The sequence below is a fragment of the Grampus griseus genome (assembly GCF_964374135.1).
Source record: "Grampus griseus genome assembly, chromosome: 2".
Classification (NCBI taxonomy): Eukaryota; Metazoa; Chordata; class Mammalia; order Artiodactyla; family Delphinidae; genus Grampus; species Grampus griseus.
The window spans coordinates 5,466,930-5,492,918 of record NC_139018.1 but is presented as its reverse complement, the minus strand read 5'-3'; positions in this window follow the sequence as shown (position 1 = coordinate 5,492,918).

Genomic DNA, 25,989 nt, shown 5'->3' with positions numbered 1-25,989 from the left:
GCCATTATTTGCTGTCTGCTGAGTGAATGTGTGACCCTTCAGTACGTGACCAATTGAGTCTGAGCCCCTCATTTTGAAGATGAGGAAACTGAGCCCCAGAAGGGAAATGACTTGCCCAAGGTCACTTTCATTCACTGATTTCCTGAACACACAAGCATAATTAGTTAAGTATTTATGCATAAATTCATATGTGTATGTGCAATCCCATATGCATTGTGGACGCGTTGTAAGTACCACAGAAGAGCGGGGCAAAACACATCATTGTGGGAGCATCCTAAGGCAGTGGGAGCAGCTTCCTGGAGGAGGTGACCCCCCCACCCCCCGCCCGGTGAATCTTGCAGAGTGAGTAGGAGTTTATCAGATTGTAGATGGGGAAGGTGAGGGTGGGGATAATCCAGGTGGAGGGAACAACAAAGCCAAGGCCTAGAGGTGAGCAATGGTGAGGGGTGTGTGTAGACACAACCATGCCTTATTGCCGGAACATACAGGAGAGGCAGAGAACAGCGGGGAATAGTCACAGAGGAAGTGTGGCCCCCTCCCTGGGGCTCTGATAGCTAACAGCAGCAACAACAGCAATAATAATAACTACCACCTCCTACCACTTACCCAGCACCCAGTGGGTGCCAGGGATTCTAAACCAGCCCTCACGTGATGATCAGAATGGTGGTGTCATTAGCTCTTCAGGATTTAACGTGGATTCCTGTTGGCTGCTCAGACCACTGTGTGTGAACTTACGGGCAGTGTTCAGAGGCTGCTGGACGCTCAAGGGCTCTGGTGTGGCCAGTGGAGCTTTGCGTGGTGGCTGACTATTTCTGCAGGTCAGCAAGGCAGTGGCAGCTGACCAGGTCTGGGGCTGGGCTCTGGGGTTTCTTCCCTGCACCCCACCTCAGGGAGGATCCTGAACGGGGGAAGTCACCATGCACAGAGGAGGGGCTATGATGAAAAATCAGGGCTCATGGAAAAGCAACTGTCATTATTATTAATAAAGGATAGTGTTGGTTGAGCACTTTTTTTTTTTTTTTTGCCACGTGACTTGCGGGATCTCAGTTCCCCGACCAGGGATTGAGCCCCAGGGCCACAGCAGTGAAAGCCCAGAATCCTAACCACTAGGCCACCAGGGAACTCGCAGTTGAGCACTTTTTATGTATCTACCCAGCACTGTGCTAACGCTTTACAAGGATTGTCTCGTTGAGCCCTCGCTGCAGTCCTGTGAGTTAGGAGCCTCTATCCCCATTTTACAAAGGGGCAAACTGAGGCTCATAGGTTAAGTCACTTGTCCAAAGTCACACAGCAAGCAAGTGAATGAGCTGGGATTGAAACCCACGACCATCTCGGCCCAAGAGTGCACCTTACCCCATAGACTACAGCCTCCTGTACTGCAATTGCTCTGTGACATCCCTTTCACTGTGACTCTGGTTCTACAATGTGGAGGCCTACGCTGTGCCCAGACCATGTCCATCACCCAGCTTCCTCCTACTTCAGCCTTCCACATTGTCACCAAGCCAGAGAGACTCCCCGAGCCTCTGGATGGACCACTGGGAAGAGCTTTCCAGCTCTTCCTGCTGACAGATCAGTCACTGCATGTTGTTAGCTCCATCTCACAGCTCCTCCCTCACCAACTTGCTGGTGACCCTAGGCCAGTTCCTTAACCTCTCTGAGCCACAGTTTTCTCATACGAGCCTTCCTCCACAAGGGCCAGTGTCAAGCAGCTAGCAGGGCTCTTGCCCAGCTCTGGAGAGATGCACGTGCCTCCCTTCCCTGTGCGTTCTCCCCACCCTCTGGATCAGGACAGTCTTCCCATAATGTACATTGAAATTGCACCCATTTTCCAGATGCAAACCCTGAGGTACATTGAAACAAGGGCTCTCCTGGAAGCCTAGTGCTTGCCCCTGGCAAACGGGACTACAAAGGATGCGGGCTATGGCCCTGGGCTGCCCCAGCTTCCTTCTGGGATGGGTGCAGCATGGAATATGGGGTTTAGTGATGAACTGTCTCAACTCCCACATTTTTAGGTGAGGAAACTGCACTGATGCTGGGGCCACCAGTAGGCAAGTTTGCGGGGATGTCGTCCCCTTGGAGGGCAGCACTCGGCGGCCTGGGGGGAGGGTGGGCTCGTTCACTCACACCATTACCCAATGGTCAGGCCCTGTTCTGGGGATCAGGAAGTCAGTGATGCGTAGGATGGTTGCCTGGAACTGCTGATGTCACAGGCAAAAGCCTCAAGGTCAACCTGAGGGCAGTGGGAACCACAGAAGAGTACAGAGCAAAGAGAAAACTGGCAGACTTTTGTTTGATAGCAGGTGACAGGAGGTGTGAGGGGAAGAATGCATCAGAGAGGGTCCGCTGAGGCCAGGAGACAGGCAGGAGGCTACAAAGCCAGGCTGGCCAGAGGCCAGGGCAGAGGTGGGGGGAAGGTGCCTTTAGGGACCAATGGTGGTGGTGGGGGCAGGTATCAGCATCTGCATCCCTCCTCCCTGTCTCTCCCTTCCCAGCTGGAGCCACTGAAATACCCTCCTCCCCTTTCAAATGCTGACATCCACTCAGACCATTGCCCCGAGGAGCAGGGCAGGGAGGGATGCTCAGTCACGGGGAAACTGAGTCAGGGGAGCTCTCTGCAGGACCAGCTCCCCCCTCAGTGCACTTATAAACGCTATTCTTATTATGAACGATTTCCTATCACAACGAACTGCAGAGCAGCAGGTGCCTGGAGCCCAACTGCCCGGCTTAAGGAATCACCACTTTCGCCGGCCCCTGGAGCCCCTCCTGGTCACCTGGGCAGCCCACCTGACCCCAGGGTGAGCACGATCCTGAATGCTGCATTGCTTATTCCTGTGCTTTCACAATACTGTATTTCTCCCTTCTAATATACTGCTTAATTTTGCATGCGTTTGAACTTTATTTGAATGGTATTATACTTCATGTGTTCTTTGGCAACAAGCTTTTAAGTTCTGTATTATTATGTTGATATATGTAACTGTGGCTCATCTATCTGTGCGGCTGGCTGGGCTGGCTGTATAAAGAGGTTTCTCAGCCTCAGCATGTTGACAATTTGGACTGGAGAAGTCTTTATTGTCGGGGCCGGCAGGGGCCGTCCCTCGGCTCTGCCGAATGTTTACCGGCATCTCTGGCCTTCACCAGTTAGATGGAAGTGGCACCCCTGCCCCTATTGTTGTGAAAACCAAAAATGTCTCCAATCTTACAAAATGATACAAATGAACTTATTTACAAAATAGAAACAGACTCACAGACTTAGAAAACAAATTTATGGTTACCAAAGAGGAAAGCTGGGAGTGGGGGGAGGGATAAGTTAGGAATTTGGGATTAACAGATACATACTGCTATATATAAAATAGATAATCAACAAGGACCTACCGTATAACACAGGAAACTATACTCAATATTCTGTAATGACCTAAATGGGAAAAGAATCTGAAAAAGAATAGACCTATGTATATGTATAACTGAACCTCTTTGCTGTACACCTGAAACTAACACAACATTGTAAATCAACTATACCCCAATTATAAAATAAAAATTAATAAACAAACCCAAAAATGTCTCCAGACCTTGCCAAATGGCCCCTGGGGGCAAAATCTCCCCCGCTGAGAACTCTGCCATCTAATTTCCATTGCATGAATACATTACCTTTACTTTTCTCCTGTTGAAGGACATTTGTTTCTAGTTTTCTTGCTGTAACCGGCAATGCTGCCATGGACATCCCTGTACCTAGGTCCTGATGCTCAGGGGCACAAGCTTCTCTGGGGTCTGTACCCTCATAGCTCTCAGAGCACAGGAAAAACCCAGGTCAAATTTTATATTCGAGGCACCCTGTATATTAAGGGAGAAAAAAAAGAAGAAACAGTATAGCAGCCTTGCCTACCATGACTTCTTTGAAATGTCTGTTTTATCAAATTGACGCTTTCGGGGCTTCCCTGGTGGTGCAGTGGTTGAGAGTCCACCTGCCGATGCAGGGGACGCAGGTTCATGCCCCGGTCCGGGACGATCCCACATGCCGTGGAGCGGCTGGGCCCGTGAGCCATGGCCACTGAGCCTGCGCGTCCGGGGGCCTGTGCTCCGCAACGGGAGAGGCCACAACAGTGAGAGGCCCGCGTACGGCAAAAAAAAAAAAAAATTGACGCTTTCACACATGCACAAATACAATGCTACAAGACTTATGCTACTTGTCAGATACGCAGGGTTTACTCCAGGTGATAAGTTCCAGACCCCAGACACACGGTCTTTGAGGCCAGCTGTGTATCTCTGTGACTGCCGGCGTCACTGTGCTGGGAAGCGTGAAGCCCAGGCGGGCGGGCCCACCTGTGATGGGTGGTTCTCATCTGCCTCCCCGCAGCTGCACTGTCCTTGAGGACAAAGCCCCCTCTTCTCCAGGGCCCTCAGGGGCCTGGTCCCCGTGGTGTTCCATGGGTGTCTGCAGCTGCGCCATCTGCATGAGACACCCCCGTGCCACGCCCATCCAGCCCCTACAGCCTCCAGATGCCTTGCACCCCAGGCCTTGGAGGCTGCCCTTGGCCCAGTATCTACAGCCAGCAACGCTGCCCCTCCCGGCCCTGCCCTCTGCAGACACCGGAGACCAGCCTCCTCCAGTGCCTGAATATTTTATGCCCTGATGGTGGAACGAAGTCGGTGACGACCTTAATTGTTAATGTGGCTGCAGCACCAGCCTTCCCCGCCCTCTCTGTCTGCTCCTCCTGTTTGATATAGCAACAGCAGTAACAGTAATTCCTCTTGTGACCTGCTCTGGGCGAGGCTGGGCTGAAGTCAAGTTGTCCCCCCAGCCCCCAGTTGAGCCCACAGCTGGGCAGAGAAGCTATGACATGAATAACTTTAAAACTGGACCATCAGGTTCACCTTTTTGTTCGTCACTGCTCCCTGGTGCCCTCCCAGCAGAGAGCCTGGGGACTCAGTGAGTGCTTGTGGAATAATGAACGGTACAGGAGGAAGCTGGGTTAAGTAGAAAAGCCCTGGAGTTAGAATCTGTGTCTCTGACTTGATATTTCCTAGCAGGGTAGCCCTGGGGAGTCCTGCCCTTCTCCGAGCCTCTGGACCTTACCTGGAAATGGAATCATTCCAAGCCTCCTCCTGGGGTAGAAAGAGACTCAAATGCACAAGAAAAGGTAGGCCTGAACCACAAGCCACACAATGAGGCAGGTGGGGTGCTGGTCTGCTAGGGGAAGGCCTGGGAATGCCCCAGAGCCCAGCCTGAGACTCTGAGACCCTAAGAGAAGAGTTGAGCCTTCTTTCCAGAACAGGCTCAGCACCCCCAAGACCCAATACCAGGACACAGCTTTGCGACGAAGAATCCCATCTTAGCATCCTAAGCGCTCAGAGCCCCTGTGAACAAGTCAGTGTCCTAAGGACGCAGCTAGTCAGGCTAACTCTGAACAAGGCCAGGGGGTCAGCGCAGTGGTTCTCAGCTCTGGGCACTGGTTAGAATCACCTAAAAGCTGGTAAAATGCAGACGCTCAGACCCCACCCCAGATCCATCCCATCAGAATATCTGGAGGATGGGAGTCCATCAGGCAGGGCCGAGAAGCGCTGGGTTAGATGAAGCTCTTGTTCATTGGCAGCAGGTTTCCCTAGGAGCCACTCTCTACAGTATCTCCAAAAACTAGAAGACTACGGAACAATGCATTCGAGATTCTGAAGGAAAATTATTTCAGTATCCGGTCAATTAAGTATGAGGGTAGAGTATGACATGTTCAGATTAAAAAAATAAAAATTACCTCTCAGACATTCTTTCTCTAAACTTAGGAATTCAATAAAGAAACGAAAGGACCCAAATTCAGGAAATGGGGAATCCCAAAGTGATGGTATAGGGAAGTGGGACAGGGAGGGCTTCAGGGCTAGAAGCAGTCAGTGCAGATTGGAACAGGGAGGGAGGGCGCCAGGAGGATCTGGCCAAGAAAGAGAACACAGCTCATGGAGTCCCTGGGGCCTTGGATGTCTTGAGAGGAACATCAGAGCTCTGTCAGAGAGTCTGGCGGTGAAATAGTGACAAGCACAAAGAAAACCCAGCAAGTCAAAATAAGGAGGCAACTAATAATCACCAGGGAAACCCAGAAGTCCTACAAGGAAGGAAATACAGTCATAGGACATATCGTGGCTCTGTTGGCCATAGTGTTTAAATAGTATAATATGTAAACATCATTGATTTAACCAAAAAATTGCGATACAGTTATACTAGGAGGGTGGGGGAAGGGGTGGCATGTGTGAGGGTGGGCGCATGAGTAGGCTAAACCTTCCTGGTCCCTGAGAGAAAGGCAGTGGTACTACCTAAACTGGAGAGTCAAGAGCAGTGTACGTGTGTTGTTTTCAAATGTGGAGAAAAGTCACAGAAGAATCGAAAGTAGTTGCTTCTGGGAAGCAGGAATCAGGGGCGGAGCCATGAGGCAAGGGATTGTTTTTTGGTTTTTTTTCTTTTAAGTTTTATAACCGTATTTGATTTTTGAAACTCTGTGCACGTGTTTTGGTTTTTTTTGTTTTTATTTTTGGCCGTGTTGGGTCTTCGTTGCTGCGCACGGGCTTTCTCTAGTTGCGGCGAACGGGGGCTACTCTTCGTTGCGGTGCGCGGGCTTCTGATCCCGGTGGCTTCTCTCGTTGTGGAGCATGGGCTCTAGGCGTGCGGACTTCAGTAGTTGTGGCACACGGGCTCAGTAGTTGTGGCTCACAGGCTTAGCTGCTTCACGTCATGTGGGATCTTCCCAGACCAGGGCTTGAACCCGTGTCCCCTGCATTGGCAGGCAGATTCTTAACCACTGCGCCACCAGGGAAGCCCCTGTGCACGTGTTTTTAAATTAATACATTTTTAAAAAGCTTGGCATTGGACTTCTCATTAGAAACCCTGGAAGCTAGAAGATCACAGAGCAATCAGTTGCCTTAAAAGTCTGAGGGAAAAGGATTTCCTGCCTGGATTCTAGGCCCACAGAGAGCCATGTGTGAGACTGGAATCTAAACATTTTCGGAAGTGCAAGGTCGTCATGAAAAGGAAAAAAATGAACTGCTGTGCACCTCTCAGGAAGCTTTGGAAGCACATGCTCCTCGAGGTGCTGAGAGTAGACCAAGGCACAGGAGGGCTCCCCAGGAGGGCAGGTCCTTTCCTGGTGGGAGCAGGGGGAGGGTCAGGCCCAGGCCCCAAAGCAGGGGGTGGACGGCTCAGCCTGGAAGAGCCCAGGCCCGGAGGGGCTAGGTAAGGCATCCGAATGCCTGGACGTTTGACCATCCTACCACTAGGTTAGAGCGGAGCGGATAGAGGACGTAAGAAGAGACACATAAAGACCCAACACGTTTTTTTGTTGTTTGGTTGTTTGTTTTGGCTGCACCACACGGCTTGTGGGATCTAGTTCCCCAACCAGGGATCAAACCCCTGCCCCCCTGCGGAAGCGAGGAGGCCTAAACACTGGACCGCCAGGGAATTCCCAAGTTTGTTTTTTTTTAAAGCGCATTAACGCCAGGACATAAACAAACAAAGCTCCACCATAAAAGGAACCACTAGGTACTTCCTTTTTTTTTTTAATAAATTTATTTATTTTTGGCTGCTTTGGGTCTTCGTTGCTGCGCGTGGGCTTTCTCTAGTTGCGGCGAGCGAGGGCTACTCTTCGTTGCGGTGCGCGGGCTTCTCATTGCACTGGCTTCTCTTGTTGCAGAGCACGGGCTCTAGGAGTGAGGGCTTCGGGAATTGTGGCACATGGGCTCAGTAGCTGTGGCTCGTGGGCTCTAGAGTGCAGGCTCAGTAGTTGTGGCGCAAGGGCTTAGTTGCTCCACGGCATGTGGGATCTTCCCGGGCCAGGGCTCGAACCCGTATCCCCTGCATCGGCAGACGGATCCTTAACCACTGCGCCACCAGGGAAGCCCTACTAGGTACTTTCACAGGTAACATTTACAGAATAATAATAAAACCCTGGACCACTGGTCAACTAAGAATTGGGTAGAGCCTTTGAGGGGATGCTGAGGGAGTGGGAGCTGAAGCCTCGTCTGTCACGACCGGAAGGAATTCTAGAAACATCTAGAATTGAAAAATCAAGAAATAGCCACGGGAGCATCTTACTGAGAAACATGGAGACCAAAACCAAAAGGAACAACTAAATGTGGAAACAGGTGGTTCTGGGGAGTGGGGAAGGGGAGGAAGGGCCAGGGAAATATTTCATTTCCTTCTGAACATTTTCATGTTATTTGATTTTTTTTTAACCTAAGTTCATACATTGTTTTGTTTGCAGTATAAAAATAATTAATCTGGGCTTCCCTGGTGGCACAGTGGTTGAGAGTCTGCCTGCCGATGCAGGGGACACGGATTCGTGACCCGGTCCGGGAAGATCCCACATGCCGCGGAGCAGCTGGGCCCATGAGCCATGGCCGCTGAGCCTGAGCGTCCGGAGCCTGTGCTCCACAATGGGAGAGGCCACAACAGTTAGAGGCCCGCATACCGCAAAAATAAATAAATAAATAATAATAATAATAAAACCGATATCCAAGCCAGTGTGTGTTAAACAAGAGAGGAGGACCAACAAGGACCTACTGTCTAGCGCACAGGGAACTCTGCTCAATATTATGCAACAACCTAAATGGGAAAAGAATTTGAAAAAGAATGGATGCATGTATATGTATAACTGAATCACTTTGCTGTACACCTGAAACTAACACAACACTGTTCATCAGCTATACTCCAATATAAAGTGAAAAGTTAAAGAAAGAAAAAAAACGAGAGAAGAACCAGCGATGCTCCCTGACAGAAGCCCCCAGACCTGACCCTCGTCAGCTGCAGCCTAGGCCCCGCAGCCTCGCCCGTTGGCGGCCGGCCCAGCCTAATCCACCCCGACATTCTTCACGGCCATTTCCAGTTTACAAAGCATTCTCTGGGCCGCTTCCTCCTCCCATCCTCCCAGCAAGCCTGCGAGGTGAGCAGGAATTATTACGCCCATTCGTGCCCACAGAAGCTGAGGTTCTGTGTGTAGCTGGGTGTCCGTAACAGGTCCCTGCCATGGCAGGTGCACCTGCTACAAAGGCCGGGGGAAGATCCAATGAAGAGCCAGGGAGAGGCAGCCTCACTGGGATTTCAGGGCTGGAGTCACCCCTCCTGGGCTGGAGGCTCTCAGCAGGGAGGCTGCAAACTCTTCACTCAACTCTACAGTTTATCTTTCCTAATATGTAGTCACACACGCCACCCCCAGTGTCCGATGGAAGGAGCATTTCGCCCAGCAGGTGGGGGGGTGTCCTGTTGAGGGGGTACCACCAGCTGCCAAAGAGGAAGGGCTGGCATCAGCTGGGACTCCACTTAGATGCGGCATCCTGGGGGCTGTGAGAGAGCCGGCAGGGCAGTGGACAGGCACCTCCAAGCGGAAGGTGCAGCCGACGGGGGCAGGGGTGGCTCCAGGAGTCTCCGTGCTTCTGAGATGGGCTCTGAGTCATGCTTATTGCTGACAAGTTTGCTGTTGTCCAATCTATCTAGGTTTGTAGCCCCAAACTCTTAAGATTCAAAAGGGCCCCTCGGGGGAGTTCCCCGGTGGTCCCGTGGTTAAGACTCCACGTTTCCATTGCAGGGGACATGGTTCCATCCCTGGTTGGGGAACTAAGATCCCTCATGGAGCATGGCACGGCAAAAAAGAAAAAACAAAACAAAACAAAAATGCCCCTTGAGCATACGCAATGGCTCAGGACCACCAACCTGGTCCAGTCCCTCCAGTGAACACACGGAGATACCGAGAGTTATTCGGAAGAAAGAGACTCATCCATCCAAGGAGCGGGACACCCTCATCCTCCCTGGACTCTGCGCCTAGATCTTCCTGGTTGCCTGGAGAGGCACACGCAGCCCGGCTTTCTAATTGCTTCTATAGCCTCTTGCCTTTTAAACCCACTCGGGGGACTTACCTGGTGGCCCGGTGGTTAAGACTCCATCTTCCATTCAGGGGGCACTGGTTCGATCCCTCGTTGGGGAACTAATATCCTGCATGCTGCACGGTGTGGCCAAAATTTTTTTTAAATAAAAAAATATAAAAAATAAACCCACTAGGACCCGAAGCTCCGGACCTGCATGTACAACCACCTCCCTAATGTCCCCTTAGCCTTGTTCCCTCAGCTGAAAAGTTAACAGCCCCAGGCCTTTGCCTGGCCTTTCCTTCTCTCTGGAAGATTCTTGGGAACTCAGCCCAGCTGCTTCCCTTAGGAACCTCCCTCCAGGGGGCCCCTCCCAATGCTTGGACCAGGTTGGGTACAGAGCAGGGGCTCAGAAGCACCCAGGAACACCCCTGGCTCTTGGGGGCCCAGGTAGGAAAGGAATGGGAAGGGGAGCGGCAGTCCCCCTTCTGGAGCCTGACACACCCTGGTGCGCAGGGCTGGCCACGCTCTCACGAGAGCCTCCCTCCTCCCCTCCGCTGACTGAAACTGAGCCCGGCCGGGCAGTGGGGAGCAGGGAGAAGACCCCCGCAGAAACATCACACCAGCCTTCCCACACCCTTTGGCACTGACGTCCTCAAACCAGCCTGTGTGGCCTGAGTGCAGTGCACAGCTGTAAATTCCCCTGTGGTGACAGGACGGGGTTGGGGAGAGGAAGAGGGACACATAGCCTGTGTAAGTGGTGACAGAAGCTCACAGAGCCCCGCATCCCAATGGGGCCATCGTAACCATAATCTCACTAACCCTCCCAGCATCCCACGGGTAGGCCCGGTGCTAGGCCCATTTCACAGATGCAAAAACTAAGACTTACCAAGGTTTAAATAAATGCATTGCTGAAGTTGCAATTTTAGCTGTGAGCAGGGTTTCCCACACCTGCCTGGTGATAAGAATCACGTGGAACACATGTCACCCGGACCCCTTCCCTGGAGATTCTGATCCACCACCTCCGGGTAAAGCCTGGAGTCGGTCTGTTTGATGGGGCCAGGCTGGGGATGGGGCCATCAGGAATCGCAGGGTGACTGATCCAGGACCTCCAAGCACCACCCCCCAATTCACCCCGTTTCACAACTGGGTGTGATATTTAAACAGCAGAGGTGCTTAGCTGCTCCCCCACTGCTGGACACGAGGTTTATTTCCAGGGCTGAACTATTATAAATAACTCCCGTGGGGACGTGTTTGTGCACAGCTTGGTTTTCCTGTCGGATTGTTTCCTTGGGATGAGTTCCCAGAAGTGGGATTCCTGAGCGGAAGGATGGATGTTTTCCCGCTCCTATCCACACCCCTGATCTAGTCTAGCGCCGGGACGAGGATCCGGCCTTTCTCTGGCTTCAAGGAGGGGCAGCCGGCAAGTCCCCCTTGGCACTTCCGGAGGAAAATGACAGATCTGGCCCTTTCCTGTAAGAGCTAATTACCGGCTTGACGCGTTCACGGCTGTCAGAGCAACGAGGGCCCAGGTGACTCAATGCCATCTTTCTGGGGCCCGCCCGGATTGGTCCGCCAGCAGGTGATGAATTTTGTCCGTGGAGGTCACAGGAAGCGAGAAAACCATCCCTCACCTCCCTGGGGAGGCAGATCTGTCAGCAGCTTTGGGAGAGGCCAGAAAGAAGGCCTGGAAACCCAGTGGGCTGATCATTCCTTGTCTTTTCAGACAGCGAAGGGCTTCTGGCCCCTGGCCCCTCTGACCTGCCTGAGGTTGGGGCCACGCCTCCAGGGCCCCTCTATGGGACACTCTGGCCCACCCCTACGGGAACACCTCTAATAGGAGCAGGGGGAGTCAGCCCTACGAGGCCAGCCTCTCAGTGTCCATGGTCCTACAGAGCCTGGCACTAGTGTGCTCCCTTCTACCACCACCCACTATGAATTCTTTGAAGGCAGGCTGGTGTCTGCTCTGTTTCAGACTCCAGGAAGTGAGCTCTCTGTCCCTGGAGGTGCACAAGCTAAGGCAGCATGGACCATGGCTGGGTAGAAGGGTCTTCCTGGGCTGAGTGCCCAGCCTACGCCACTGCTTGCCCAATACTTACTCTTCTCTGGAGGTTATACCCACTTTACAGCTGCAGAAACTGAGGCACAGGGGCTAAATCGGCTTCCTGGTGATCTGAAGACGGCTGACTCATTCACGACTCATCACTGTTTACGGAGCACCTGCTGTGCTCCAGGCTGCCTTGCTTCCTGAGTCTCCCCTGGACCAGTTTTCCCAGCCATTGTCTGTATTTCATCACAGGCACAGGTAGCCACCGTCCATCCACTCCCACAGGAAAGGAGTTAACTCCTCTCGCCTTGCCCCAGAGCTTCCATTCACCCGGCAGTGGCCCTCTTTGGTCTCAGGGCAGCGGGGATGGCTGTTCCTGGGTGGGACTGAGGGCTTATGTGGGTTAGGCCAACCCCAGCTGTTGTGAGGGGGTAGGGGAGCTTTACAGGCGTCGCTGGGGATGCCTCTCCTGGAGCCAGGCCGCTGGCCGCCTCCTCTGAAGGACCCTCCCAGGGCCAGGACACCTGATGGTACAGGACATCCCTCCGGGGCCCACAGACCACAGAAAGTTTATGAAGAACCTTCTGTGGGCAGGCCCAGGAAACAGGTCTCCCCATCTCAGCCACAGGAGATGCCCATTTTTAAGACAATTTGGGGGGAAATAGCCTCACCAATGCCATGTCAGTCTGTGCATACAACCTTCTGTGCCTCAAGGCAGGTTATTCTGGCTCTCCGTGTTCAATTCCAGTCTGTTGGTTTCAGTCCCTTGTTTCACCTGCTGAGGTTCCTGGAAATGCTGTGTTCTCATGGGGCGTTGCCATTTGCACATCTGATAAGCAAGCTTCCGGTGGCTCCATGCAGATGCTGGATGGAAGTGAACAGAGCTGAAGGCAGAGACCTATGGCCCATCTTTAGAGACCCTCATATCAGATTACACTGATTTACAAGGTGAACTTTGTCCCTACGTCACTCTGTCCAGGGAGTTATGACTTCCCTCCTAACTGCTCTGCTCTCCAGCCTACATTTTCCATTCCACCAAAAGGACAACATAAAGAGCTTGTCCCCTAGACACACTCTTATCTGTCACACCTCCATGCCTTGGGCCACAGTGTTCCCTTTGTCCCTTTGATGCCCTGTCCCTCCTCCTCACCTGGCTGACTCCCACACCAGGACACAGGTTTGTAAAGTCCGTCTCCACCCCCGCCTCCCAATCCATCAGGCTCCCACAGGCCCCTGGCTTCTCTGGTCGTGGCTCCCATGCACAGTGCTGGCCCTGTCTGCCCAGCCCCCCACTTACACCCTGGGGTTCCCGGGGTTCCCAAAGCCCAGGCAGGACCCGGCACCTGAAGAGGAAGCTCTGTACTGTTGAAAGAGCCCAGGCTTGGGGCCAGCTGGGCTCAGGCAAATGGTTGAACCTCTCTGCGCCTCAGTTTCCTCGTTTGTCCAATGAGGACGCTCGCCGGGTCGAGGCTTACTGAGGATCACAGACCATGTGGACAAAATGCTCAGCGTGGGGCGGGCTCTCTGTGTTCACCGGCTGAATGAGCCAGGCGCCACGGTCCCTGTCATCAAGTTCACAGTCTGGCTGGGGCTAGAGAAGGGGACAGAGAGTCATGCCTTAAATGAGACTAATGTGCTATGGGAGCTGCCGGGAGGAGCAGTGATTCCAGTGAGAAGCTAGGAAGGCTTCCTGGTAGAGGAGATGCATGTGCTGGGCCTGAAAGGGGGCTCCCCATTTCTGTAGGCAGCAGAGTTGGGGAAGAACATGCTAGCCTTCCTGGGTGTGTTGTTTCCTACAGAGCTGCCAGCACTGGCTTTTATCATTTTAATGACGTACGGCTGTGTGTGTGTGTGTGTGTGTGTGTGTGTGATTTAATAGGGATGAATGGTGCTGGAGCAGCCTTATTCCGCATTTCTTTGAATGCCTGTTTCCCTTTGAGGCTGGCTCTGAGAACCACGATTCCCAAAGGTATGTATGAGCCCAGGGAAGTCCTTCTCTATTATCTCAAGATTGTGGAATGAGCTCAGCTCAGGAGAATTTGGGTGATTTTTGGAAGTGGTGCTTTTGAGATGATGATAACCCCGCTTGGCAGGGGAGGAGGGCAGGACCCTGGCAGCAGCAGCCTCCCTGGGGCCGCTCACGAAGAGCCTTTCCTAGCGGCCTCCTGGCCTGACACAGCATGCCGCCGCCTCGAATTCCACCATCCCTCACTTTCCTTCTTTTTTATTTTATTTTATTTTATTTTATTTTATTTTTTAAACATCTTTATTGGGGTATAATTGCTTTACAATGGTGTGCTAGCTTCTGCTTTATAACAAAGTGAATCAGTTATACATATACATATGTTCCCATATCTCTTCCCTCTTGCATCTTCCTCCCCCCCACCCCCCCCAACCCACCCCTCCAGGCGGTCATAAAGACGTTCCTTCTTAAGACAAGGGTTTCTACTAAAATGTAAATATTTTGTCTGGGAGAGGGAACACTTTGCTTTATTACCGAGGGAAAGGAAGTTGGAAACTAACTTTTATTGAGCACCTACTAAGTGCTTTATTATCAAGGGAAAGGAAGATGGAAAGTTACTGTTAATGAGCATCCGCTACGTGAGCTTGGCACCCCTGCACTGCCTTCAAGTCTACGAGGCAGCCTGGCAAGGCAGGGGAGTCACCCATGCCTGCACGCGAGGCGAGGGGATGGGATCTCAGAAGGACAAGGGCTTAGCGGAGCTGAGCCGGAATTCAAGCCCAGACCTAACTCTCCACCTCGCTCTGTTCTCAACACCCAGCTGTTCCTCTTTCTCCTTGGCAGGGGGGCTCCCTGGAGCGTGAGATGAGACAATGCAAGGGTCCTGGGGGCTCCCCGACCCGGGTTCCAGGGCAGCCCTGCCCTCCACCAGCTGTGTGGCCTAAACAGTCGCCTCACCTCTTGGATTTCACCTCCCCTGTGGATAGGGTAGCAACAGTGCCTACCCCAAGGGGGGCTGTTGTGGCAACCGGAGACATGCAAAGCCGGTGACACGGTGTCTGGGCAAAAGGGCTCAGTAAAGGACAAGTCTGGTCTCCTTATCTACTTACACAGGATGAGGCATTTATAGCCCCAGCTCCCGACCTGGGGACACCCTGCCCCTTCTTTGACCCTGGTAGTGGCAGAAGTGGGACCTGGCTTCTCCTCCCCCGTGTCCCCATCCTGGGATCTGAGGAGAGCAGGCTGGTGGCAGCTGGAGCAGCTGGCCTGTAAGCGTGAGTTTTTTCACGGCGTTGGTGGCCTCTGTAAGCCACCCGACTCCCTTCTCGCTCCCGTGTTCACGCAACTGTGATCTGTGTCCCTTTTTCTTTCCCCCAGGAGCCTAGTTCACTAAACAGAGGAGGCCAAATTCGGAATCCCTGCTTGAACTACTGGCCTTGGGCCCCTCTCTAAGATCCGAAGCAAGTCCTTGGCCTCCCGTGTGCCTCAGTCACCGTATCTCTAAAATGGGCAGCCCAGGGACTTCCCTGGCTGTCCAGTGGTTAAGACTCCACGCTTCCACTGCAGGGGGCACAGGTTCAGTGCCTGGTCGGGGAAGTAAGATCCCACCTGCCTCGCGGCGCAGCCGAAAAAATTAAAATAAAAATAAATAAATAAAATGGGCAGCCCATCCATTTCAAATCTGCTTAACAGAGAGGAGTCTGGAGAAAAAACTAGTCCCTGACCTAGTGAAAACTGCCTTGAGGATGAAGTGCAGAAGCCACCAGCCGAGGGCGTCTGTTGATGACAGACAGGTGCTGCAGCCCACGGAACTTGGAATTGTAGGTTCCCTGAGCTGCTGGTGGGTTCAGGCTCCACCACGTGGCAGCATCTCGGGGCCTCCTTTCCTGTGGCTGCGACTCGGTCCCCACCAGGCTGGCCGGGACCCTGCCCTGGGCAGCCCGACACCCAGGCAGCCCGTGGGAACTGACACCTCTCCACAACCTCATCCCACTTTACAGAGGCGGAAACTGAGGTCAGGGAGGTCACGTCACTGGCAGAAAGTCTTGCAGCCAAGGTGTGCCAGTTTGCCTGACACAGAGTCTGGTGTCCTGGCCACCACGCCAAAACTGCTTCCAGGGTTATTACCATCATCACAATAGAAGACTCATACTGGTTGTAATTATTATTATTGAGGGCAGTGCCCTCGGCAGGCAGGTCTGGGTGGCTGCGTCATTGGGACCAGGTGCCTGGTTGGCGTCCAGGGTTCGGCAGAGTCCTGTCCCATCTGGCCCCAGGACTACACTGAAGATGTGAGGCCCCATCATGCGGCCCGAGTCTGCAGGCTGGGTCAACAACATGGGGTCTCTGCCACCCTCTGGCAGATCCTGGACTCAGGCAGCCACTCAGTGCCCATCTGCTCCTGGAAGCATTTGGTGACGGATGCAGCAGATTCATGGATGGGAACACTGAAGATTCAACCAGCGGCACTCACTGTTTCCATAAAGCAGAGTCCCCCCAGACCTACCTCCCAGGCAAGCTCAGTATCCCTGCTCCAAAGGCAGTGCATCCTGCTGGGTAAGCGCATGGTCCCTGGGCTCAAATCCTGGCGCTCCTGCTTGTTCCCTGTGTGACCCTGGACAAGTGACTTCAGGTGCTGCTCTGTTTCCCCATCTGCACAACAGGGCAAAGCTCAAGGTCATTGTGAGGACCGCGGGCTGGAAGTGTGCTTGGCCTGTGCTGGTGTCCAATAAACGTTTGCACCATTATCCCTCCAGGTGGGGTCAGCTGAAGAAGGGGCTGTCTGCCCTGATGCTGGAGAAGAGGTGGGTCACCGGGACGGGACTTGATGGTGATAGACCCTGTGGCGTGGTGGTCTCCATGTGTGGCTGGGACAGCCCTGTAGCCCCAGGGGGAATCGGCTCTGGGCTGGTGAAGCCAGAGGGCTTGCTGTCCCTGGGGGTCCAGGCCCGTGTGTTTGAGCCCCTCAGGCCCCCTGGTTCCCATGGAGCTGAGAGGCCCCGGTGGAGCCTGCCTAACAGGTTCCCTGCTTCCCTGCTCCAGCCAGCATTCCAGTTCCATCTTGTTCTGGTCTGTCCTGCAACTGGGACCAAGAGACAGGGGTAGAAACTGCTGAAGACCCATTTCCAGCCTCTGGGACACAGCCCGCCCAGCTGCCCCAGCTCTGGGCTTAGAGACCAAGTCTGCGGCCTCCGAATGGGGAATCCAGCGCCAGCGCCTGTGTCAGCCCAAAGCTGGCCCTGCAGGCTCCCAGCAGGACGGGTGCTTGGCCTGCAGGCTGCCCAGAAGGCTAGCTCACAGACGCAGGGTTGAGAAAACCTGGGGCACCCAGAGGGGAGGCACCAGTGTGAGCAAAGAGGAGGAGAGGGTGGATTTGCAAGGTTCCTTCAGCAAATTGACAGCATGAAGGTGATGAGGTCCCACAGGGACCAAGGTCCTCAGGGAGTGTTGCTAAGGCAGGCTGGGGTCCCAGCATCCAGGAACAGCCGAGGGCCCAGGTGCTGAGGGGTTAGGACGGGACGGGGCAGGTGGGCAGTGGCTGTGCATGGGACAACCTCTTCCTCTCTGTCTTTGAATGAAAAAACCCAAAGAGATGGCTTAAAAACTGTTGCTCTTGGGCTTCCCTGGTGGCGCAGTGGTTGAGAGTCCGCCTGCCGATGCAGGGGATGCGGGTTCGTGCCCCGATCCGGGAAGATCCCACATGCCGCAGAGCGGCTGGGCCCGTGAGCCATGGCCGCTGAGCCTGCGCGTCCAGAGCCTGTGCTCCTCAACGGGAGAGGCCACAACAGTGAGAGGCCTGCATACCGCAAAAAACAAAACAAAACAAAAAAAACTGTTGCTCTTTTCAGGAGAGGTAAGTGGGGTCACAGGTGACCTCAGCTTCTTGCCCTTGCATTCCTGGACAAGGAGGACAGTGACAGGATGGAGGGAGAGGCAGTGCTCCTGGAAATTCAAGATGCTGAATCCCAGCCCAGGTGCCTCCCTCCCGCCAAGGAGCCTCCGGTGTTGTGTTGGTCACCTCGGGACATGGTGTGGCCACCAGCAGGACCGGGCCGCTCTATGGGGCCCCCTGGTGGCCTGAGGAGTTCCTGCAGACACGCAGGCCGGGGCTGGCTCACTCCCGGACACCCCCTGACATAGGAACGTTCTCAGGAAGCTGAACGCCTGCCAGGTGCTTTGCTGGGTGTCACCAGGGAAAGGTCACCTCCAAACAGCCCCATGAGGTAGGAGTTACCCCCACTTTATACATGTGGACACCTGGAGGGGACTGTCCTGAATCATCAGGCTGCCGCCAAAAAACCATTGTCAGAGAAACAAGCAAGAGACAAAGTACAATTAAAAATAACATGAACATGTATTTATTTGAAAAATTAAGAGCGAGTGTGCTGGCACACACAGACTCCGGAGGATGGCACAGAACCTGGTATCACCCATGGCTTCCAGAAGGGGACCTGAGGCCTGGGCATAGGTGGGAAGGAGCCCTTTTCACCGGTTTAGTTTTGTGCTTTCTGGTTTTTGAACTCTATAGAAATATTGCCTATACTTAAAAGTACATGAAAAGGGGCTTCCCTAGTGGCGCAGTGGTTAAGAATCCACCTGCCAATGCAGGGGACATGGGTTCGAGCCCTGGTCCGGGAAGATTCCACATGCCGCGGAGCAACTAAGCCCATGCGCCACAACTACTGAGCCTGTGCTCTAGACCCCGTGAGCCACAACTACTGAAGCCCACGTGCCACAACTACTGAAGCCTGCACGCCTAGATCCCATGCTCTGCAGCAAGAGAAGTCACCACAATAGGAAGCCCTCGCACTGCAACGAAGAGTAGCCCCCGCTCAGCGCAACTGGAGAAAGCCTGCGCACAGCAATGAAAACCCAACCCAGCCAATAAACAAACAAATAAATATATATATATATATATATATATATATATATATATAAAGTACATGAAAGATCTGAACATTCACAGATTGAGCGACAGAAAGGAACTTGGAAGGGATCAGATCTTCCCCCTGTTATAGCAGCACTGACTTGCACGCCTCCAGCAATGGGAAGCTTACTCCTTAACGGGTCAGCTCCCAGTCTGGAAAGACCCTCTGTCTATGGACAGAAACGTATCTCCCTGGTTTAAACTCCCTCTCCTGGGATGACCTTTCGGGTATCAGTAGGATGTTTAGTACTGGCTGAGCAGCCCCTGGAGCCGTGGGTCCTGGTTTTAGCCTCCAACAAACTCAGAGTCCAGTTTCTGGAATCCCAGCAACAGGTGGGATTCTGAGGCCGTTGTGTACAAGCCCCCAGCCAATATAGGACTCGCCCACCGCACACAGGGCAGGCAGCTGTTTGTAACACCAGGGAGAAGGCCCTGCTGCCCAGCTCCCCCAACCACTCAGAGTACCCATAAATTCCTCTTGCTGCATCCTCTTGCCCCTCTTCCTCCTGTCCAGTGTCTACAGAAATGTCCTTGCATTGTCATGTTCTGATCCAGCGCCTCTGGTCGGTCTTCAGTGTCAACATCCCGGAGCCTCAGTTTCCTCATCTGTAAAATGGCTTAATAATAATGCTTGCCCTAGAAGGTTGCTGTGAGTATCAAGTAAGATGATAGTTGATGCACACTGTGGGGTGAGAGGAGCCAGAGGTGGTGATGGAGGAGATGGCTCTGCCCCACCCAGGCCGCTGCCAGTGAGTGGACAGGATGGAGCTATGGGATTTACATTATTCCAAGTCCACACTATGAATATATATATATATATATGAATATATATACATATACACATATTTGAATGTACCTACTGATGAGGGGGAGAGGGGTGGAGAGAGGTTTCCATCTGGGGTCTCAGCTCTATCCATGGCTGGGACTTGGACCCACCTGGGCAAGTCTGGCCATGTCCAGCCAAGTGATGGGTGGGCCTGACCGGATGGATAAGGAGCCTTCTAGGGGCAGGAGGGCCACACACGAGGGGCTAGGAGCACACTGGGGAAGGCAGCTGCTCCAGGGAAGCCCTATAAGATGCTGCAGCCCATGACCCTGGAGGGGGAGGGGGGGTGACCCAAGCCCAGCACGCCTGCACCTATCAAGCCCTCTGTTGCTTCAGCTGAAGCCTCAGGGGAGCACCAGCTGCCAGGCGTTGTGGGGACACCTAAGGGAGAATCTATGTTGTCAGGCAGACCCCCCCAAAGGAACTAAGCAGAACTATTTGCAACACATCTCAAGCTGGGGGACCCCAGAGCCATGTCACAACCAATGGAGTGTGGGCCCCTATGGCTTGAGACCTGCAGGATTGGGAGGGATGAGTCAGCCCCAGCCAGGGGCTCCCTGAGGCCAGCATTAGGGTACAGACTGTTCTGGGGGTACCATACAGGCGCTGTGGGTGGGTTCTGGACAGAGAAGGGGCAGATTTAGAAGAGACACCTGGCAACAGTTCTAAGACAGCTTTAACTTATCCCACTTCCCAAGTCCAGGGTCATCAGGTGAGGGAGGCTGTCTTCACGGACTCTTTCCAGGGGCCACTGTCCTTCCAGGAAGCAGAGGGAAGGCAGAGGAGATCAGGTAGCCTCAGCCTTGCTGTCTATGAAATGACAGCCCGGTTCCCAGCTGACATCCGCATGCTGGGATTTTCCCCAGACCTTTGATTTTGAAACAAGGGCTCTGATGTCTTTTGATTGCCGTTCCTTCCTTCCTTGCACTTCCAGGACACGATTGAACAGCCCACAGTGGGCCAGAGGAGTTAAGGTCTGTCCTAGAGCAAGGCTGCAGCTCCCACTGCTGGGAGCCTGGCAGGACAGGAGCAAAGCGGGCATTTATTCCTCATGGAACCTCGGGATGAGGAAAGGAGGCTTCCCAGCAGGCAGAAGCTCTCACAGTCGCTCCAGAAAAATCTCCCAGCCCCAGACCCCTAGGGGAAGTGTGCTCAGCATGTGGGAACATCTTCCCCAGGGCTTCTGAGCAGGAGTGAGGGTTAACCTCTATCTAGGGCTGGGAGAGGAGGTGCCCGTGCTCTAGAGATGCTGGGGGACAGGGCCATCATCTACCAGCCCCCCCTCTGGGGGCCCTTCCATTGCATTTCCCATCTAAGTCTTCTCCACTCCTCCTAGGGCGAGAATGCAATTCGTTTTTACAGATGAGGAAGTGCAGATGTGAGGGTTCTGACTTAGAGACGTATCAAGGCAACAGACTAGAAGAGTGTTAACATGTGTGCTGGGAAAATAAGAAGCCTTACTTCTGGGTCCTGGTTTTAGCCTCCCTGGCAGTCCAGCGGTTAAGACTGGCATTCCCAATACAGGGGGCATGGGTTTGATCCCTGCCCGGGGAACTAAGATCCCACATGCCGCAGAGTGTGGCCAAGGAATAAGCCTTACTTTTTTTTTTCTTTTTTTGTGTGGGCTGAGTTGCACGGCATGTGGGATCTTAGTTCCCCACCCAGGGATAGAACCTACGCCCCCTGCAGCGGAAGCGCAGAGTGTTAACCACTGGACCACTGGGGAAGTCCCTTTGAAGTCTTATTTGAGCAAATAAATAAACCAGGCTTTGGCTGCAGGACTTCTCAGAGCCTTTAGCATGCAGAGGTGCATCCTGAATCTCTGGGAGAGGCTTGGAATGTGGCGTTTCCCAAACTCACCTGACCGTGGCACCCCACACAGCCCAGCCCCTGATAAGAGCGCCCAGGACCCGTACTCTACAGAACAGCGCATGGGAAATGTCAGAAGAGAACATGTAAAATCCGGGTCCCCCAGAACAGCTGGGCCATCTTCCTGTGGGTGCAAATGAGAAAACTGAGGCTCAGGGAGGGATTTCTCCAAGGTCAACTTAGAATGCAGATTTGAGCCCAGGACTGTATGGTGTCCAGGCGACTTTCCTCTCGGCCTCCCATCCCTCGGTCTTCAGGTTGGTCCTTGGGCCCCTCCGACTAAAGAAAGGGTTATTTATTCCTTGACGCAGGGAGCCCGCTCTCCAAGGGCTGAGCCCGATCCTGTCGGCACGGCCACCCTCTCCACACTCCCTTTCTGGCACCGGCTCCTGGGGCCATCGGGGCTCCGAGTTCAGCCTGGAGTTAATATCCCGCCCCAGCCGCCGGCCTCTCTGCACCCAGGCCACAGGCTGGAGGTGCTACCCGAGAGGACCAGGGCCCTGAGAATCAGCCTAGAGCACCCTTTCCTAGGAGAGGGCTGCAGTGTGGCTGGGGCTAGTTCATTAAGCTGGAGGCTTCACCAAAGCCACGGGGTGATAAGCACGCGGTTGCTGCCTCTCCGCCTGATTTATCAGCAGGATAACGAGGCAGGGCTGGAGCGATAAGGCCACATAGCCGGCAGCCAGTCAGAGGGAGGAAGCAGGCTGAGGTGACAGAGTCTGCTGCCTTCACCCTCAGGGCCTCTGGGAAGCATCCTGACACTGAGCCCTGGGTTCAAATCCCGGCCCCGTCATTTCCTGACCCCATCGTGATTCCTTGTCAGCAGCACCCCTTGCCTCAGTGTCTCCAACTGCATGCGACAGGGACCTCAGTGGCAACATGGGCTGGTGCAGGCAAGAGGGGAGCGAGGTCTTCGAGGGCTGCGAGACATCAACAAGCTTGCCCCTGAGTTCATGCCGCACCCCCAGAGACTCGGAGCAGCTGGGGAGACCCGGGGATCCTGCAGGCACAGGGGTGGGGTGGAGGCGGCATGCGGGTCCGTGTGGCCCCCGCTGGCACCTGAGACCTGGCAGCACGCAGCTCATGTGTGCAGCCGTGCTGTGTGAGGCCTGCACGAGGTGGCATGGACAAAGCCCCAACACCCACCCCTGCAGGTCTTCAATAAACGCTAATTCTGTCTTCTGCTTTTTTCTTCTTCTTCCAAGTTTAAAATTAAAAATAGATGTTTTGAAAAGAGACCAGCAGACTGGCAGGCGAGCAGGTCTTCGGGGACGGCCTGAGCTGCCTTTTGGTGACTAGCGAGATAGGCAGAAGGGAGCCCTGACGGTCCGACGTGGTCCTAGGTGGCAGCTCGATGAGTGAGCACCCTGATCCTTGCGGACATATCTCCAACACCGGGGTGAGGGGAAAGAAGCAAGTCACAGGAGGAAAAGTACACAGCAGAGCTCAGTTGTAGCAAGTTTAAGATGTTAGACGATGTTCTATATTCTTTGTGGTGCCTGTATGCACCCACTTTCAGGAGAACGTTCCCTCAGGAGCAGAGGAAAAGGCCATGAGGCTGATGTGAGGTGCAGGAGGCGGGAGCCGACTAGGTCTGTATTGAGGACATACTACGTGCCAGGTACTCTTCTAACAGGCTCACCTACCAGCCCATTTAACAGATGAGTAGACTGAGGCACAGAGCGGTCAAGCGGCCTGTCCAAAGTCACACAGTTAGTGGCAGAGGCCACGCTCTGGATTACTAACCCACATCGCCGCTCACACTATGGCTCAGCGTTCCTCGTGTTTTGAGAAAAGACTTAAGACGTCTACAGCAGTTGTGGTCAAATATTAACATGGGTAAAATCTGGTGGTGTGTCCTCGGGTGTTCTTTCTTCTGTGCTGTATAATTTCCTGTAGGTGTGAAATGTTTACAAAAGCCTCTTCTGGCCCTAGGCCCTTTGCCCGGCCATGACCCACATCACACCGGTAGTCCAGCTTCCCCGGGTGGCTGAGCAATGACCAGCTCACCTCTCCCTCCCCCCACAGTGCTCATGAGATGACGCCTAGCATACTCTCCTGCTGCGGCTGGGTGGCCTGGGCCCTGGGGAGAAAGGATCAGCCCATACCTGGGCTGCCCCATCGAGACAGGGAGGGCAAGTGGCCCCGCTGGGCAGACAGGTTGGCCCATGGCCTTTCCCATCACTCTGGGGAAGAAACTGATGGCTGTGTAATTGGCGGGCGTCTGGTCGGCAGGAGCTGATGCATGGCTGGCTGCCCACACTGCCCCAGTCTGGCCAGCATAGGCTTTGGTTCCTCTGGCCTGTGTGTCCTGGTTCTGGCATCTGGCAGTGCCCTCTGGGCTCCCGGAAATGTGGGCAATGCGCCTGGACCCTCAGGCAATCCTCAGGACCAATGGGCTGGGACCCAGAGTGGCCAGCAGTGGCCTGGTCTCACCTCCACCCTACCCCCACTCAAGAGGTAGGGAAATTGCGGCTGAGTTTGAGGCAGGGTCCTACCTAGGGTCACAAGGGGAGTCGACAGCAGGATTGGGTGTCCTCTTGTGCCAGGAGGGGCCTGGCTGGGCAAGAAGGCAGCCTTTGGGCCCTGAAGCATCTGCTGACAGCACACACGAAGCCAGTGTTTGGGGAAGAAAATCCGGAGGTTTCCTTAGCCACAGGCCTGGCTTCCGCCACTGTTTCCATCACGTGGGGCTCAAAGAACCAGCTTTGTTCCTGCTGCTTAGGTAGTGTCCCCCTCCCCCCGACAAATGTCCCTGGCTCCAGATGGCATTTGGTGAAATCGTCCGGGCCACCTAGCCCATGGCCCCCCGCTCTGGCAGGAGCCCAGGCCTCAGGGGCTATGACATTCACTGGTGCTTCTTAGCTTGTCCCCCGCTTAGGTAAGAAGGCAGGTTAGACGGGGCTGCAGTTGGGGGACTGCCTTGGTGGGGTGGCGGACAGCCTCTGAGAAAGCCTTTAATCCTGGAGAGTAGGCCTTTGTTATGGAGACCACTGTGGGAGCATTTCACTGAGGGCCACTTTCCCCTCCCCCTGCAAGAGCTGTGAGGGGGGCTTGAGGGCTTCCTAGAGGTAAAGTCCCCAAACCACGCCCCTCCTTTAGACTGTGAAATCCCACCCCCACCCCGGGAGTTCCTCAGCCTCCCGTTCCTCTGCACTGAGCGCCCAGCAATTCGTCAACATGACCTTTGAAGCCTGCCGACAGGCTCTGGTTCCAGAAACTTCTGCTGCAGGTGACCAGATCACCGCTGGGACTCTGGACTTATTTGTCTCTCCAGATTTGGGGGTGGCGGTTGACCCTCGGACCTCAGTTCTCAAATGGGTCTGGGAAAAGTCGCCAGTTTTCAGTTTGTTCAGCCTCTTTCTTAGTGGCAAGACAGGACTAACAACTTCCAAGCTCCTACACGCCAGAGAGGAACCAGAGACTCTCAGGCACCAGCTTGCTGTGCGACGCAGCCTGTGTTTCCTCGTCTGTCTAGTGGGTCTCAACACAAAGACTCTGTGGCCACGTGCTGCCAAGACCTGTCACAACAGGCGTGTTGGGGACCCTGGCAACTGTGAGTCCGTGGTGGAGTCACCAGAGTCCGGGCCCTCCAGCCTCCCTCCCCGTGACCTCAGGCAGCAGGCCTTCTCTGAGGTCAGACAGCGCAGCACACCAGAAAACAGCCAGGTGGGCACAGGGGCCTCGAGCCTAGTGCCCCATAGCTGCTTAATAAACATTTATGAAATGAACTAACGAACAAATCTCTAGGTTCTCCACCCGGATGGGGATGGGGGCTCAGCATGACACCATGCTCTGGTCTCAGACTGTGCCTCGGTAACTGGCCATGCCAGGTGCGTATGTTGGTGGGGAGGGTGTCTGCCTGGCCATCTCCTGTGGGAATGACATTGGGCATTGATGAGGCTGTCCCCAAAGTTCATGGCTATAGCCCAGGCTCCGTGTCTCCCCCTTCTCTCCCATCCCCATACACACTTTCCAGGGCCCTGTGTTGATGTTATTATTATGGTCTGAATGTTTGTGTCCCTCCAAAATTCATATGTTGAAATTCTAACCCCCAAGACAATGGTATTAGGAAGTGGGGCCTTTGGGAGGTGATTAGGTCACAAGGGTGGAGCCCCCATGAGTGGGATTAGTGCCCTTGTAAAAAGACACGAGCTTGCTTCCTATCACTCTTTCTGCCATATAAGGATACGATAAGAAAGCCATTTGCAATGCAGAAGGAAACCATCATCAGAACCCAACTGTGCTGGCACCCTGATCTTAAACTTCCAGCCTCTAGACCTGTGAGAAATAAATTTCTGTTGCTTGCAAGCCACCCAGTTTGTGGTATTTTGTTATAGCAACCTGAGCAGACTGAGACAGGTATCATCACCCTGTCTGACTCCAGGCTGGGAGGAAGGGGCCATTGCAGAAGCCCTTTTCAGCTCCTGTCTTGGCTCTGCCCTTGCCCAGATCGTGTGCAGGAGGGCCCCTGAGGGCTGCATTTCCCAGGCTTCAGCTCCAGCCTCCACCTACTAGGTAGGCCAGTG